Source organism: Heterodontus francisci, chromosome 6, assembly GCF_036365525.1.
Source record: "Heterodontus francisci isolate sHetFra1 chromosome 6, sHetFra1.hap1, whole genome shotgun sequence".
Lineage (NCBI taxonomy): Eukaryota > Metazoa > Chordata > Chondrichthyes > Heterodontiformes > Heterodontidae > Heterodontus > Heterodontus francisci.
This window is the reverse complement of record NC_090376.1, coordinates 54,875,530-54,891,608: the sequence shown is the minus strand read 5'-3', so window position 1 is coordinate 54,891,608 and position 16,079 is coordinate 54,875,530.

The window sequence follows — 16,079 nt, the reverse complement described above, 5'->3', positions numbered from 1 at the left end:
AGTTCTGGAGTACAGGTTTTCAGTACTGTTGCCGAAATATTGTCAGGGCCCAAAGCTTTTGCAGTATCCAGTGCCTTCAGTCGTTTCTTGATATAACGTAGAGTGAATCGAATTGGCTGAAGTCTGGCATCTGTGATGCTGGGGACTTCAGGAGGAGGCCGAGATGGAACATCAACTCGGCACTTCTGGCTGAAGATTGTTGCAAATGCTTCAGCCTTATCTTCATATGGGATACCGTTTATGGGATACTCATTATGGGATACTGTTCAATGCATGCCTGAAGCACACTGGTACTTTGTCAAGTGGCCGTTCTTCATGTATGAGCATAGACAAGCTACTTCACAATGGATCTGAATATCATTGCTACCCACCTCCACTTGAGACACTTATTTTCCAGTAGCGGTCAATAAATAGCAATCAGAAGCAGGATTACTTCTTTCCCCTTCTGTAGCCCAGGAACAAAAAGGTTGATAACACACCCCTCTTCTGCCCAGGTAAGACCAGCAAAATGAGCAGAAACTAAGAATGGCAGTTTCACCTGGTCTGCATGGCTGATTAACATTTATCTACCCCTGTGTCAGGAGAGCTTGCTTCATGGATTTTTATGGCAGAAAATGGAGGATGAAGCAACTCTGAATCTTAAACAATAGTAAAATATTTGTATATTAATTTTTTGTGCCTAATAAGCCTTAAGCATTCATTGTGGTAAAATATTGTGTCAAATATCTGGTCTAGAATATTAGATGGAATATTTCTAACATTGAATTTTTGTAGTTCATTAAATTTGCATAGCTAACAATGTGTACTAACTACATATTATTATGTTGTACATATTAATAAATGCTCACCACTTCATCCCATACAATCTGTTCCCTTGTCTGTTCTAAAACATACTGTTCTAGAAAACCCTTTACTACTTAAGCTGTTCTGCTTCTCCCTGTTTCTATGAAAATCTCCCATTCTAACCACATTGTTTCCACCAATCATATTTATATATTCCCCACTACAGCACTACTATCCTGAGGTCTTTAGATAACTCCTACCAAAGTCTTGGGCCCTTTAATGTTCTTTAACTCTACCCATACTGTTCCCACTGCCTGATCACTCTTACTGAAATTCCTTCTTTCTACTGTGGTAATTTTGTCTTTTATCAATATTGTTTATGCTACATTTATTCATATACAGAACTCTCATCTGTTTAACTGTCCCCACTCTGCCCATATGTCCTGTTGGTCTAATGAACAAAATGACATTAAAAATATACTTTTCACAATAACATGATTACATTTATCCTTGGAATTGTCTTTTGTTTCTTTGAATGCCTGCATTACATTTAATTTGAAAGCCTTAACCTCTCCAGAGAACTAATAATGTCTTTATATTTTTGCCCAAGATGGTGTATTTGGATTTTGCAGGCTGGGCATGTACATTGTACCTAATTTCCAAAGATCTGTCAGTATCATTCCACCAATTGTATTAATAAAATATTTTTCTACAACTTCTAGCATTTTTCTTTAAACTTGAAAAACAGTTAAAAGAGTGACCACACCTCAAGAAGTACTTCTTTGGCTGTAAAACGCTTTGAGACATCCGGGAGTCATGAAAAGCATTATATAAATGCAAATCATTTTTGAAACTGTAGGACAAATTTCAAAAGCTTAACTGAGGTAAAAAAAAATTAAGAGATTGTGTGTACGTGTCGAAGTACATATCTCTGTGTAAGAGAGTGAGAAAAAATTAATGCACCTTGTTTGTTTTTGTTTTATTAAAATATTTTCAGCTGATAGGGAATGAATGTGGATGAAAAAGAGGGAGTGAGAGAAAAAGGATACAGGAGGACAGAGAGAGGGGTTATAACAAAAGATGTAAGAGATAGTGGTGAGAGTATTCTTGTTCATGCTAATGTTGAATTTTCAAAAGCATAACCAGCTTAACTTTGAAGCCAACTAAATTATCTGCACTTGTGTTTTCTTGGCAGTTAGAAAAGACCAGAACTAACGATTTACACCTCTGAGATGATTCTAATTTCCCACATGCAAGACACAGAATAAAAAACTGATGTTTAAAAACATTGAATTTTGATAGCATACATGGACTCTTTGAAGTAAACAGGCAGGGGAGAAGCCATGCTAGAGGAGAGAAGAGAGTTCAGGAGGGTTGATAGAGAGTGATGGTTGTCAGAGAAGGAATGGTTAAAAGGAAACATTGTTGAGGGGAGGGTTCAGGAAGAGGTGTTTGAGAGAAAGAGAATTGAGAGAAAAAGAGGGGTAGGTAGGAAGAAATGAAGAAATACGCAAATGGAAAGACAGATAGACAGTTGCTTTCCTCATTCTAATTTGATTTCCTGTTCTAAGTTACATTTTGAAAATAAACCAAATCTCTTAGAGGAAAATAGATAGGGATGGGGATGAGGGAAACAGGTTGAGGGTGAGGGAGCTTCTATCCTCTTGATACCCATCCTTTGGATTGAGTGAGAGTGAGGAGAACCAGATGGAGGGTTAAGTGAGAGATCTGGGGGACTCCAAACTGGAGAAAGTAAAGGTAGTTACTAAAATCCAAAATAGAATTTGGAGAAACCTTTTTTACTCGAGAGTGGTGAGAATGTGACACTCACTACCACATGGAATGGTTGAGGCAAATAACATGAATGCATTTAAAGGAAAGCTAGATTAAGTACATGGGGGAGAAAGGAATAGAAGATAGATTGAGATTAAATAAGTTGGAAGGAGGCTCATGTGGGACATAAATACCAACATAGACCTGCTGGGACAAATGACATTTTTCTGTGCTGTAAATTCTATGTTTGCTAGCAATGGAAAATTAAGGGAATAACAGCTGTTGAAGGACCCCTTTTCAAAATTAGTCAGGTCTGTCCCACCCAGGATTCTTCAGCAGTCCCTGTAGCTACCCATGAAAGGTAATTTACATATAAAAAGATGTTACTAAATAAACACCTTCCTGTGGAGCCAGGAGAAGCAGGGATGCTTGTCATAGAGTTATTTACAACACAGAAGGAGTCCATGCCAGATTTCTGCAGAGCAATCTAGTCAGTCCCACTCTCCCGCTCGATCCCTGTAGCCTTGCAAGTTTATTTTCTTCAAGTGGCCATCCAATTTCCTTTTGAAATCATTGATCATTTCCACTTCCGCCACCCTCGTGGACAGTGAGTTCCAGGTCATGACCGCTCACTGCGTAAAAAAACTTCTTCCTCACATTTTCTCTGCATCTCTTGCCCAAAACTTTCAATCTGTGTCCTCTAGTCCTTATACCATCAGTTAATTGGAAGTGTTTTTCCTTGTCTAACTTATCTAAGTTTGTCATAATCTTGTATACTTCTGTCAAATCTGCCCTCAATATATAGCAAAAAAAATGCAGTGATCTTAGGATTGACCCTTGGGGAACACCTCTGTCTACCATCTTCCAGTCTGAAAAACAACCATTTACCACAACTCGCTGTTTTCTGTCCTTAAGCCAATTTTTATCCAATTGAACACTGACCCTCCTATTCCACAAGCCTCAATTTTGTTAACCAGCCTTTTATGTGGTACTGTATCAAACGCTTTCTTAAAATCCATATAGAAAACATCCACTGTATTCCCTTCATCAACCTTGCCTGTTACTTCATCAAAAAATTCAATGAGATTAGTCAAACATAATCTGCCTTTTACCAAATCGTGCTGGCTATCCTTAATTAGCTCAAAACTCTCCAAGTGTCTTGCTGATTTTTTTTCCTTGATTATTGTTTCCAACACCTTACCCTCCACTAATAAACTAACTGGCCTGTAGTTGCTAGGACTACGCTTACCCCCTTTCTTGAATAAGGGTGTCACATTTGCTACTCTCAGTCCTCTGACACCTTCCCCATATCTAGAGAAGATCGGAAGATTATGGCAAGCCCTTCCACTCTCTCCACCGCCACTTCCTTAAGCAACCAGGAAGCAAGCCATCTGGACCAAGTGACTTATCAGCCTTTCCAGTACCTCCTCCCTCTTAATTTTTACCCTTTCCATTGTCTCTACTGTCTCTGCTTCTACTGATATTTTGTCAAATTCCTCTTCCTTAGTAAATACCGATATAAAGTACTCATTAAGTATTCTACCATGCCCTGCACTCTAAGCATGTATTATCCACTTTGTCCTTCGTCAGCCTCACTCCACCTCTTACTACTCGCTTACTGTTTACATGCCGGTAGAAGATGTTTGGGTTCCAGTTTATGTTAAATACCATTCTATTTCCCTATTCTATCTTTGCCAATCTTATTTTCCTTTTTATCTCCCCTCCCAACTTATTGTATTTGGCCTGGTTCTCACTTGAAGAATTCACCTGGCATGCATCATGCACCCTCTTCTTTTTATTTCATCATAATCTCGATCTCCCTCATCATCCAAGAAGCCCTGTTTTTGGTTCCCCGACCTTTGGCCCTTGTTGGAATGTAGCTAGCCCATACCTGAAGCATCTCTTCCTTAAAGATAACCCATTGTTCCATTACAGTTTTTCCAGTCAGTCTTTGGTTCCATTTTACCCTGGCTAGATCCCTTCTCATCGCGTTGAAATTAGCCCTTTTCCAATCTAGAATTCTACCTCGTATCATTCTTTGCTTTTCTGCATTATTCGTTTAGCCCTCATGATACGATGATCACTCTTACACAAGTGTTCCCCCACAGACCTGGTCCACTCAGCCCACCTCATATTGCAGCACTAGATTCAGCAATGCCTCCTTTCTAGTTGGACCGAGAACATACTGATAAAGAAAGTTCTCCTGAACGCATTTCAGAAATTCCTCCCCATCCTTACCCTTTCATCTAACATTATCCCAATTGATATTTGAGTGTTTAAAGACCCCCAGTATCACCACCCTAGAGTTCTTGCACATCTCTGTGATTTCCCTGCAGATTTGCTCCTCTATCTCGCTCTCACTATTTGGAGACCTGTAGGATATCCCCAGTAGTGTGATCATACCCTTTTTGCTTCTTAGCTCTAACCAAGTGGATTCTGCCCTTGCCCCGTCAAGGACATTTCCTCTTTCCAACACTACAATGTCTTCCCTAATCAGTACTGCCATCCTACCTTCCTTTTTTCATCTCTGTCTTTCCTGAACACTTTATATCCATGTATATTAAAAGCCCAATCCTCACCATTTTAAGCCACATTTCCATTATTGCCACTGCATCATAATCCCACAAGGGTATTTGTGCTTGTAGCTCACCAACCTTATTCACCACATTGTGTGTTTACATACATGCATTGTAATCCTGTCTTTGCATTCCTCACAGACCTTCTAAGTCCACTCCTATCTAGTATGAAACTATTCCATTCTCTAGTACTGTCCAACACTCTTATATTATGCACCTGATTCCTCTTTTCTACTTCTATATGCTGGTGCCCACCCCCCTGCCAATTTAGTTTAAACCCTCCCCAACCACATTAGTGAACCCTCCCATGAGGACATTGGTCCCAGTCCTATTGAGGAGCAACGTGTCTCTTTTTAATAGGCGCCTCCTGCCCCAGAACTGGTCCCAATGCTCCAAGAACCTGAACCCCTCCCTCCTGGACCATGCTTCAAACCATGCATTGATCCTGCCATTTTTTTATTTCTAATCTCACTAACATGTGGCACTAGGAGTTATCCAGAGATTACTACCTTCGAGGTCCTACTGTTTAACTTCCATCCAGCTCCTGAAAGTCTGACCATAGGACCTTTGCCATTGGTACTAACGTGTATCATGACTTGTGGCTCACTCCCTTCTCCCTGCAGAGTATTCTGCACCCTCTCAGTGATGTCCTTTATCCTGGCACCAGGGAGTAACACACCATGCGGGACTCTCAATGATGGTTACAGAAATGTCTGTTCCCGACTATGGAATCTCTTATAACAACTGCATTTCTACACTTTGCTGTTCCTCCATGCAATTCCTTGCTCATTGGTGCCATGGTCAGGACTGCACTCCTTCAGGGTATTGTCACTCCCAGCAGTCTCCAATGCTGAGCATCTGTTTAAGAGTGGCACACACCCTGAAGTCTCCTGCACTTCCTGCCTCTTCCTACTCTTCTGGTGACCACCTCCTTGAAGGTATGATCCAGGAAACTCTGATGCTCCCTAATGATCTGTAATGATTCCAGCTGCCCCTCAAGCTCAGAAATCCTGAGTTCATGCTGAAACAGCTGAAGACACTTCCTACACACGTAATGTTGAACTTTATTATCCAGCCGGCGATGCCACCTGTGACATCAGGGGCCTCGCTGCCGCGATTATGTGGTGGGCAGTCATTTAACGTAACGGAGGCAGCCGTTCCCCCCGACCCCTCCCCCCCAATCATGTGGCAGGACTGCGTCTTCTGATGTTGGAGCAGGTGCTGGCACCATATTTAAAAGGTTGCCAGGCCTGCATATACCATCTCTATTCTTCTTGGACCTTCAACTTCCTTCAAAAGCTAAAGTAAACCTGTCTGGTCAAAGAAGTGTGTAAATTTTGGTTACGTATTACTACCTGTACAAATACTACCTGTACATTCTCAGAGTTCCCCACCTTCAAACACAATCCCCTTGCAGAGTTCCCCCCCACACACAATCCCCTTGCAGAATTCCCCACCTCACACAATCCCCTTGCAGGGTTCCACCACCCTCTCCTTCAAACACAATGCACTTGCAGTGTTCCCCCACCACTTTGACAAACAATCCCCTGACAGAGTTAGCATAGTTTTTTTTTAATTCATTCATGGGATGTGGGCATCACTGGCTATGCCAGCATTTATTGCTCATCCCTTAATTGCCCTTGAAAAGGTGGTGGTGAGCTGCCTTCTTGAACCACTGCAGTCCATTTGGCAAATGCATAGTGGCAAATCCCATTTCCCCTACAAAACGCCAGTGAAGTTACCTTCCCTCTTGAGGCACCGAGGACTCTCGCCTCAGTGGCAGCAGCTTTTGAAAGACGCAAAACTGAAGACATGCGAGTACCGCACATTAAACACAAAATTGAGAATGCCTCGTTGAATCACAGTGAATAACATTCGAAAGTATGTAAAACATCGAAATGACAATGCTGTTGCGTTGGGGCAGCAGTGCCGCCATGGTATTTTGCCACCACTGACAAAATCAGAAACCAGCATTAGCTTACCGGGTTCCGTGGTGGATGGCTCCGCAAGGATTCACCAGCACTCCCCCAACCCCCGCCAATGATCCCGCATTCAGTATGAGCGTATAATTGACCCTGTGGTGAAGGATGGGCCTGGGCACATTGCCGCGCAACGCTCCATGCAGTTGGGCCGTGCTGTATCACCTATCCTTCGTGGAGCAGTTTCTGCGGGAAAACACCTTTGACCACCGGTCCATCAGGCAGTGGTCTGCACGGAATGTCCTCAAGGCCCTACGGGAAAAGGAGACGGTGGATCCTGTCGGATGGTTCCCCGAGCAGACCGTCAAAGCCATTTGGCGGAATGCCTCATCACCAGAACTTTCAAACAAGCACCAAGACGTAGCTTGGCTGGTGGTGAGAAGGGCCCTCCCCGTCAGATCCTTCATGCACACCCGAAGTCTCGCCCCCTCTGCACAATGCCCCCGCGGTGGCTGTGGTGGGGAAGAGACGGTCGCCCACCTCCTCCTGGAATGTGTCTTTGCAAAGCAGGTGTGGAAAGAGATGCAGTGGTTTTTGTCGAGGTTCATCCCAAGCAGCTCTGTAACACAGGAGTCTGTGCTCTACGGGCTGTTCCCAGGGACGCACACCGAGACAAACATCAACTGCTGCTGGAGGACTATCAATTCAGTGAAAGACGCCCTTTGGTCTGCCCGAAACTTGCTGGTCTTCCAGCGCAAAGAGTTGTCCACCACCGAATGTTGCAGACTGGCACATTCCAAGGTCCAGGACTACGTGCTGAGGGACGCACTAAAGCTTGGGGCAGCCGCAGCAAAGGCTAAATGGGGAAAGACCACAGTGTAAGGTCCCCCCACCAAGCTGAACTGAGGGGCTGGATCCATGGGAAACCCCTCGAACTGTATCGGAGAAATTTTGTGTGCTGTAAATGTAAAAATGTATATGGCATGACAATGAAATGGAAGAGTTGTGAGGCAACTCATGATTGTATAGAAGGTAACTGATCACCTTTGCACTGTCTGTATTCTTTGACTTGATGCTGTTTTAAACTGTTTGGGAATGTAATTTTTACAGATTTTAATGAATAAATTATATTTTGGAAAAAAAAAATAAAAAAAATAATTGAGCCTGTGGTTCCCCCAAGACACATGAAGTGCCCTAAAGTTCTTACATCACACAAGAATTGCAAGCTATATGTGTCAGATGCCTATCCAGGATGTAAAAAGAAACCCTCTATGCCCTCTTTAACAATCTAGTTAGTACCCTGTTTAAAGTATCTGTTTTAATTAATACCTCGAGACCTGCTCTGTGCTTACACTCTTATTAAATCACTTACTGTTCTACTAACCCCAATTAAATATTTTTAATTTCCAAGCACTGAATTTGAACTAATACCCTAGTTTAGAGAGAGAAAAGAGAAAAATACTCACCAACCAATCACTTACTTTTCCCTGTGACATTTCACTGATTTAATTTAGAATGCAGTCGCAGGCCCTGTAACTGCGACCTGCCCCTTGGCCAGCTCCTTTTTCCTGCTGCTGTGATGCCCCCTTGTAGTCTACTCCAACCCCCTCCCAGGATGTACTGGTGGGTTTCTGCTGCTGTTCAGAGAGGCTGATCATAACTCATTGGTGATTTTGTCATGTCAGATTTAACAGGTGCAGGAATATTAATCGTATCTCACTGTTAACCATACCATATTTGCTACTTCACACAATTAGAAATCCAGAACCTATCTATTAGGCAGCATTAAAAATAATCTGAGAACAACACCTGCAGTCATAGATCAATGGGACATATCATGACCATACAGATGCAGGGTGTAATTAATATACAAAGAGAAAACATGAGTGGGAGTGTGCTGAGTTCTGCTGATGTCATAATTTATGGCAGTAAAGATGTGCAGGAGTGTTACAGGCTCTGAGTTGCTAAGATTGTATTATTGCCACACACACTATCCTCTTGATAAAAGTTAGGACTTCCCTGTGTGAATCTTGTATCTGCTATTGCTATCTGTTAAACTAAACTTTCTATGTTCTCCGAGAGCAGTTCTAGGTACACTAATTTTATCAGTTGTCAGTCTCCGTAATTGGCACCAAGAAATTTAATTTATTGTCGTTAATACGAAAAATACTCTAATATTGAATAGCATTTGCCAACATTACAACAGTCACTGCAGTTCAAAATTAATTAATTAAATGAAACACTTCGAGAGATTGGTGGAGATTTTCTACTTGGCTGCTGAACAGGCATAATAATATTTAGTAACTTCTCAGAAGCACTCTTAAATGCTTGGCTGCAATCTCTTCACCCTGGCTCAGCCTTCACTGTTTCTTCTCCAAGTTCTCCCTAGGCCATAAGATGTACCAGCTCCTTTAACGCCTGCAGAAGCACTTCAATTTCCTGTATCTTCATGTCTCTGTCCACAACATGCTTACTAAGCCTGACAGGAAATTGTGGATCAGTGATGTGACATCAGCCATAGCACTATTCCACCGTGCTACCTATGCATTATGCTCATTTCCATGGATCTCAGGAAAATGGCCTTTATGTCGTAGTACATTATTGGATGGTAATTTAATTAAGTGCTTAGCCATCACGACACTAAGAGATACTTTTCATAGTATGCATATGGTCAAAAATCATTATAATAAAAGAAACAAAAAACAAATTGTATTTATATAGCCCCTTTCACATCAGGACATCTCAATTATTTGCTTTTAAAGTACAGTCACTATTATTTTGTAGGCAAACATGACAGCCAATTTGCATGCAACAAGAACCCACAAATAACAGTAAGATAAATGACTTGTTAATCTCCTTTTGGTGGTGTTGGTTGAGGGATAAATTTTGGCCAGGGCACTGGGAGAACTCCGCCACATTTCTTTGAATGGTGTCATAGGATTTTTTTATTTCTACTGGAGAGGGCAGACATTTCATCATGTTAATATTTCAGGTTAACATTTCATCCAAGACACAGCACCTCTGACAATGCATACTCCCTTAGAACTGCACTGAAGTGTTAATTTAGATGATGTACTCCCATCCTGCCATGGAATTTAAGCCTATGACCTTCTTGTAGTATAAGGATGTAAAGGGTTAATACCAAAGACAGCGAGAGGCCCCTCCCACTGTACGAGCAATGATGTAACAGTCATATGAGATAGGCTTGAGAAGAAGAAGATATAGCATCATGAGGGATGCTAGCTTAGGTGGCTTGTGGAGAGTTTATATAGTAAGTATAAATAATAGAGGTGTTAGTTAACCTTTACCAGAGTCTAAGACTTACTCTAGAATGCCTTGCAGTGCTACTAATACAAATAAAACTAAACCCACCATGGTGGCAGCGGTGAAAGCGACCAGGGGAATTTAAATATCTCCTTAACTTTTGGAAGAAACACCAGGAGAACAAGAGAGAAATTTAAAAAGAAATACTGACCCAGTACGGTAAAAAAACTACTTACCTGCAGAAGAGGTTGTGAAGAGCTCCACAGCTGTGGTGAGTCACAGCACAGAAATACAGGCTGCAGCACAGAGTTGAAGCATCGTGGCCTGCATGTAGAATCCAGCGATCGGGTGAGTCACGATAACGATGGTCTCGGATCGGTTTAAAAGCCCTTTGAAAAGCTTAAAGTAGTTTTCTAAAAGAATTGTGCTCAAAAAAGTGAAAAAAACGGGGACAAACCCAATCCTTCATTCGGGCTGAACATGAGAGGGAATAGCAGGAAACCCCCGAAAAGCATTGGAACTCCTGAAAAGCATGGGAAACCCTCAAAAACAGCTTGGACCAAGCCTGAAAAAACAAAGTAAATTTATTAAAGAAAGGGAAAAAGCCAATTAAAACAGCGAGGAACTCTCAAACAGCTGAGACATCTCGATTAAAGTAACCAAGCCTGAAAAAAACAAACAAGCAGGATTTCTTAAAGAAAGGGGAACACTCTAAAAAGTCTATTAAAGAAAGCAATATGCATCCAAAATTGGGAATGTCTGAGAGTTTCCAGAATCAAGAGGGACCCAATCAGATTCAAAATTGGCTATCACGGAGAAAAGGATTCCTAAGGTCTAGAATTTCTTCACAACTCCATACAAAATCTGGAGTGGAACAAGTGAACACCCTTCTATATTCAGCAGGGGCAAGTGCAGACAATGCAATTGTCCACCAAGGGATCAATGAGGCTACCGATTCATTCAAAGAGGTACTCCAAGCTTTTGATAAATATTTTAATCTCCATACCAATAAAATCTTGGAAACAGCCAAATTTAATAAGCGGGCACAGATGCTTGGTGATTCTGTAGACTCCTATATTAATGACCTGTATAGATTGGCAGAAGGTTGCAAATACGGCAAATTAAAGATAGAACTAATCAGACAGGATAGTCATCGGCATAGCAGATGAATCCTTGACAGACCTGTTGCAATCCAAGGAAGACCTTACACTGGAAAAGACCATTCAAATTGCAAGACAGGCTGAAGTTCGCAAATAGAAAAGGACATCCTCTGAGCTGAAGACAAGCTGTGGATGAGAAGGAGTCCAATGCTCATCCAACTGGTTAAGCCAAAGCCAAGGAAACACTTTGAGGAACAGAAAAAACAACATGTAGGTGAGAAGGCACATGGCATTTGAAAACCTTGCCACATTGTGCAGCCAAGACCCACAGATGAGAGCAGTGCCCAGAAAGTAAAGCTGAGAGTTTTAAGTGTGGAAAAACTGGACACTAGGGGAAGATGTGCCACGTCAAAATTTCTGCACTTAAAGGTACAAAGCACAAGACCTTCACACAAAGGGCAGTGAATCAAGTACAGCAATATCACAGAATCACAGAAGAATCACAGAATTGTTACAGAGCAATTCACTTCGTGCTATTCCCCCCACCTTCTCCCCGTAACCCTGCACACTCATCTTTTTCAAATAATAATCTAATTCCCTTTTGAATATGCCGCCACCACACTCTCAGGCAGCACATTCCAGACCTTAACCACTCGTTGTGTGAAAAATTTCTTCCTAATGTCGTTTTTCCTTCTCCTACCCATCACTTTAAATCTGTACCCTTTTGTTCTTGATCCTTTGACGAGTGGGAACAGTTTCTCCCTATCTACTCTGTCCAGACCCCTCATGATTTTGAATATCTCTATCAAATCATCTCTCAGCCTTCTCTTCAAGGAAAACAATCCCAACTTCTCCAATCCATCTTCATAACTGAAGTTCCTCTTCCCTGGAACCATTCTCGTGAATCTTTTCTGCACTCTCTCTAATGCCTTCACATCTTTCCTAAAGTGTGGTGCCCAGAAATGGATGCGATACTCCAGCTGATGCTGAACTAGTGTCTTGTACAAATTCAACATAACTTCCTTGCTCTTGTACTCTATGCCCCTTTTCATGCAGACCCCCACCTGCCAAGAATGAGGCATATTAATTTTGTCATATGAACATTGATTTTAAACTGTTGCTGGAGTGAAGAAATGACTCATTTGAAGATCACCAGACACTGAGCTGGAAGGACATTTGCATATTAAGAGACACTGCTTGTGGAGACAAAGGACTATTCCCTGCTCCAATTAACCCAAATTGATTTTGATTACCAGACATTGACAGTGTAAGGAAGCGCATTCCAGGGTCTGCAATCCACGAAGCCAGGACTGATTAAACCAGTTGGTCACATAACTAACTGGCTGGTCCAGGTTTTTTGAAGTAGCCACAGGATAGTTTGAATTCAGAAGGCAGTTTGACACTGAAGCTGGAACAAGGAAACATCTCTCTCTCTCTCTATCACTTTCTCTCCAAGCCACCGGACCAATGGAAGACACGTAAACCTCAAGAGAGAAAAGACTCCTACATCGGAACAAGTTGAAGCGTGAACTGGGCCCCAACGAATTGCAAGACTTACCGGCAACCAAAGACTCCACATTGAACTCAAAGGACTGTAACTACCAGATATTGCCTCAAACTTTCCTCCTTTAGTCTTTCTACTTTTTCTGTCTCTATCTGCGTGTGTGTTTATCATATATGCATGCTAGCATGGTCTCGTCGCCTATTCGTAGTCATTAACCAGATTAGAGTTTAAGATTAATAAACTTCTATCTTTCTTGTTTAAATCTAAGGAAACCTGTTTGATTTCTTTGCCTTACAATTGGAGCAGTGAACAAGGATTCACTAAGCTAAAATCATGGTGTTTCTAAAATTAAACCGTATTACGGTTAAACCAGGCAAAGGCTGAGAGGGAACCCCTAGACATTCTCACCTGGTCATAACACCCTATTAATAAAGCCCATGCTTTATTAACCGTGCTTGCAACCTGTCTTGCCACTTTCAGTGACTTATGCACATATATACCCAGGTCCCTCTGCTCCTGCACCCACGTTAGAATTGTACCCTTTATTTTATATTGTCTCTCCACGTTCTTCCTTCCAAAATGAATCACTTCACATTTCTCTGCATTGAACTTCTCTGCCACCTATCCACCCATTCCACCAACTTGTCTATGTTCTTTTGCAGTTCTACATTATCCTCCTCACAATTCGCAATGCTTCCAAGTTTTCTATCATCCACAAACTTTGAAACTGTGCCCTTTACACCAAGGTCTAGGCCATTAATATATATCAGGAAAAGTAAGGGTCCCAACGCTAACCCCTGGGGAACTCCACTACAAACCTTCCTCCAGCCCGAACCACATCCATTAACCACTGATGAAAGGTCACAGTCCTGAACCGTTAACTCTGCTTCTCTCCCCACAGGTGCTGCCAGACCTGCTGCCTATTTCCAGCATTTTCTGCTTTTATTTCAGATTTCCAGTATCCGCAGTATTTTGCTTTCATTAACCACTACTCTCGGTTTCTTGTCACTCAGCCAATTCCATATCCATGTTGCTAACATCCGTTTTATTCCACGAGTTATAACTTTGCTCACAAGTCTGTTGTGTGGCACTGTATCAAATGTCTTTTGCAAGTCCATGTATGCCACATCAACTGCATTGCCCTCATCAACCCCCTCTGTTACTTCCTCAAAAAACTCCAGCAAGTTAGTTCAACATGATTTTCCCTTAAGAAGTCCATACTGGCTTTCTTTAAGTAACCCACATTTGTCCATGTGACTATTAATTTTGTCCCGTATTATTCTTTCTAGAAGTTTCCTCACCACCGAAGTTAAACTGACTGGCCTGTAATTGCTGGGCTTATCTTTACACCCTTTTTTGAACAAGGGTGTAACATTAGCAATTCTCCAGTCCTCTGGCACCACCCCCGATTCTAAGGAAGACTGAAAAATTGTGGCCAGTGCCTCCGCAATTTCCACCTTCTCTTGCTTTGGTATCCTTGGATGCATCTCAAATGGTCCTGGTGCTTTATCCACTTTAAGTACAGACAGCCTATCTAATACATCTATCTTATCAATTTTAAACCCTTCTAGTGTCTGAATTACCTCCTCTTTAACTGTGGCTTCATCCTTGGTAAAGATGGATGCAAAGTATTCATTTAATACCTCAGCAAAGCCCTCTTCCTCCATGCGAAAATCCCCTTTATGCTCCCTAAGTGGCCCAATTCCTCCTTTTATCACCCTTTTATTATATATGTGTCTATAGAAAACTTTGGGCTGCCAGTCTCTTTTCATGCTTTCTCTTTGCTTCTCTTATTTGCTTTTTCACTTCCCCTCTGAACCTTCTATATTCAGCCTGGTTCTCAACAGTATTTTCTAACTGGCATCTGTCATAAGCAAACTTTTTCTTCTTTATCTTAATCTCTACCTCTTTTGTCATCCAGGGAGCTCTGGATTTGCTTACCCTTCAAGGGAACATACCTTGACTGTGCTCAAACTATCTCTTCTTTGAAGGTAGCCCATTGTTCAGCTAACACTTTTCCTGCCAACCTTTGACACGATTTCTTCATCCCAGCTCCATTCTTACCCCATTGAAGTTGGCTTTCCCCCAGTTAATTATTCTTACTCTGGATTGTTATTTGTCCTTTTCTCTAGTCAGCCTAATCCTTATGATACAATGATCACTATCCCCTAAGTGCTCTGCTACTGATACTTGATCCACCTCATTCCCAAGGACCAAGTCTAGCAGGCCTCCGTTCTTGTTGGACTAGAAACATACTGCTGAGAAAATTTTCCTGAACACACTCTAGGAACTCATGCCCTTCACTGCCCTTTACACTACTACTATCCCATTCTATGTTTGGATAATTAAAATCCCCCATTATAACTACCCTATGATTTTTGCACCTCTCTGTAATTTCCTTGCAAATTTGTTCTTCCATGTCCTTCCAACTAGTTGGTGGCCTATAGACAACTGCACCATTTTTGTTGCTTAGCTCTAGCCAATTTGATTTTGTCCTTGACCCCTCTGGGACATCCTTTTTCCCCAAGCACTCAATGCTCTGCTTAATCAATACCACCACCCCTCCCCATTTTTTGCCTTTCTGATCTTTCCTGAACATCTTGTATCCAGGAATATTTAACACCCAGTCCTGCCCTTCTTTGAGCCAGGTCTCTTTTATAGCCACAACATCATATTTCCACATGTCAATCTGCACTGTTAACTCACCAATCTTATTAACAACACTCCGTGCATTCACATACATGCACATTAATCTTAATCTCAACTTTATTACATCCTCCCTTACTCTGAACCAACTTAATAACTTACTATTCTCTACTCTAGTACTGTCTATCTGTCCCAGTATTCTGTGAAGCTTGTTATTCCTCTCTGATATTTCTTCCTGGTTCCCACACCCGTGCCAAGTTAGTTTAAACTATCCCCAATAGCAATAGCAAATCGCCCCACAAGGAAATTTGTCCAGCTCTGTTCAGATACAACCCATCCAGCCTGTACAGGTCCCACCTTCTCCAGAACTAATCCCAGTGTCCCAGGAATCTAAAGCCCTCCTTCCTGCACCAGCTTTCCAGCCACGCATTCATCTGCAATATCCTCCTATTTTTATACTCACTTGCGTGTGGTACTGGAAGTAATTTGGAGATTGCTACTTTTAAGGTCCTCT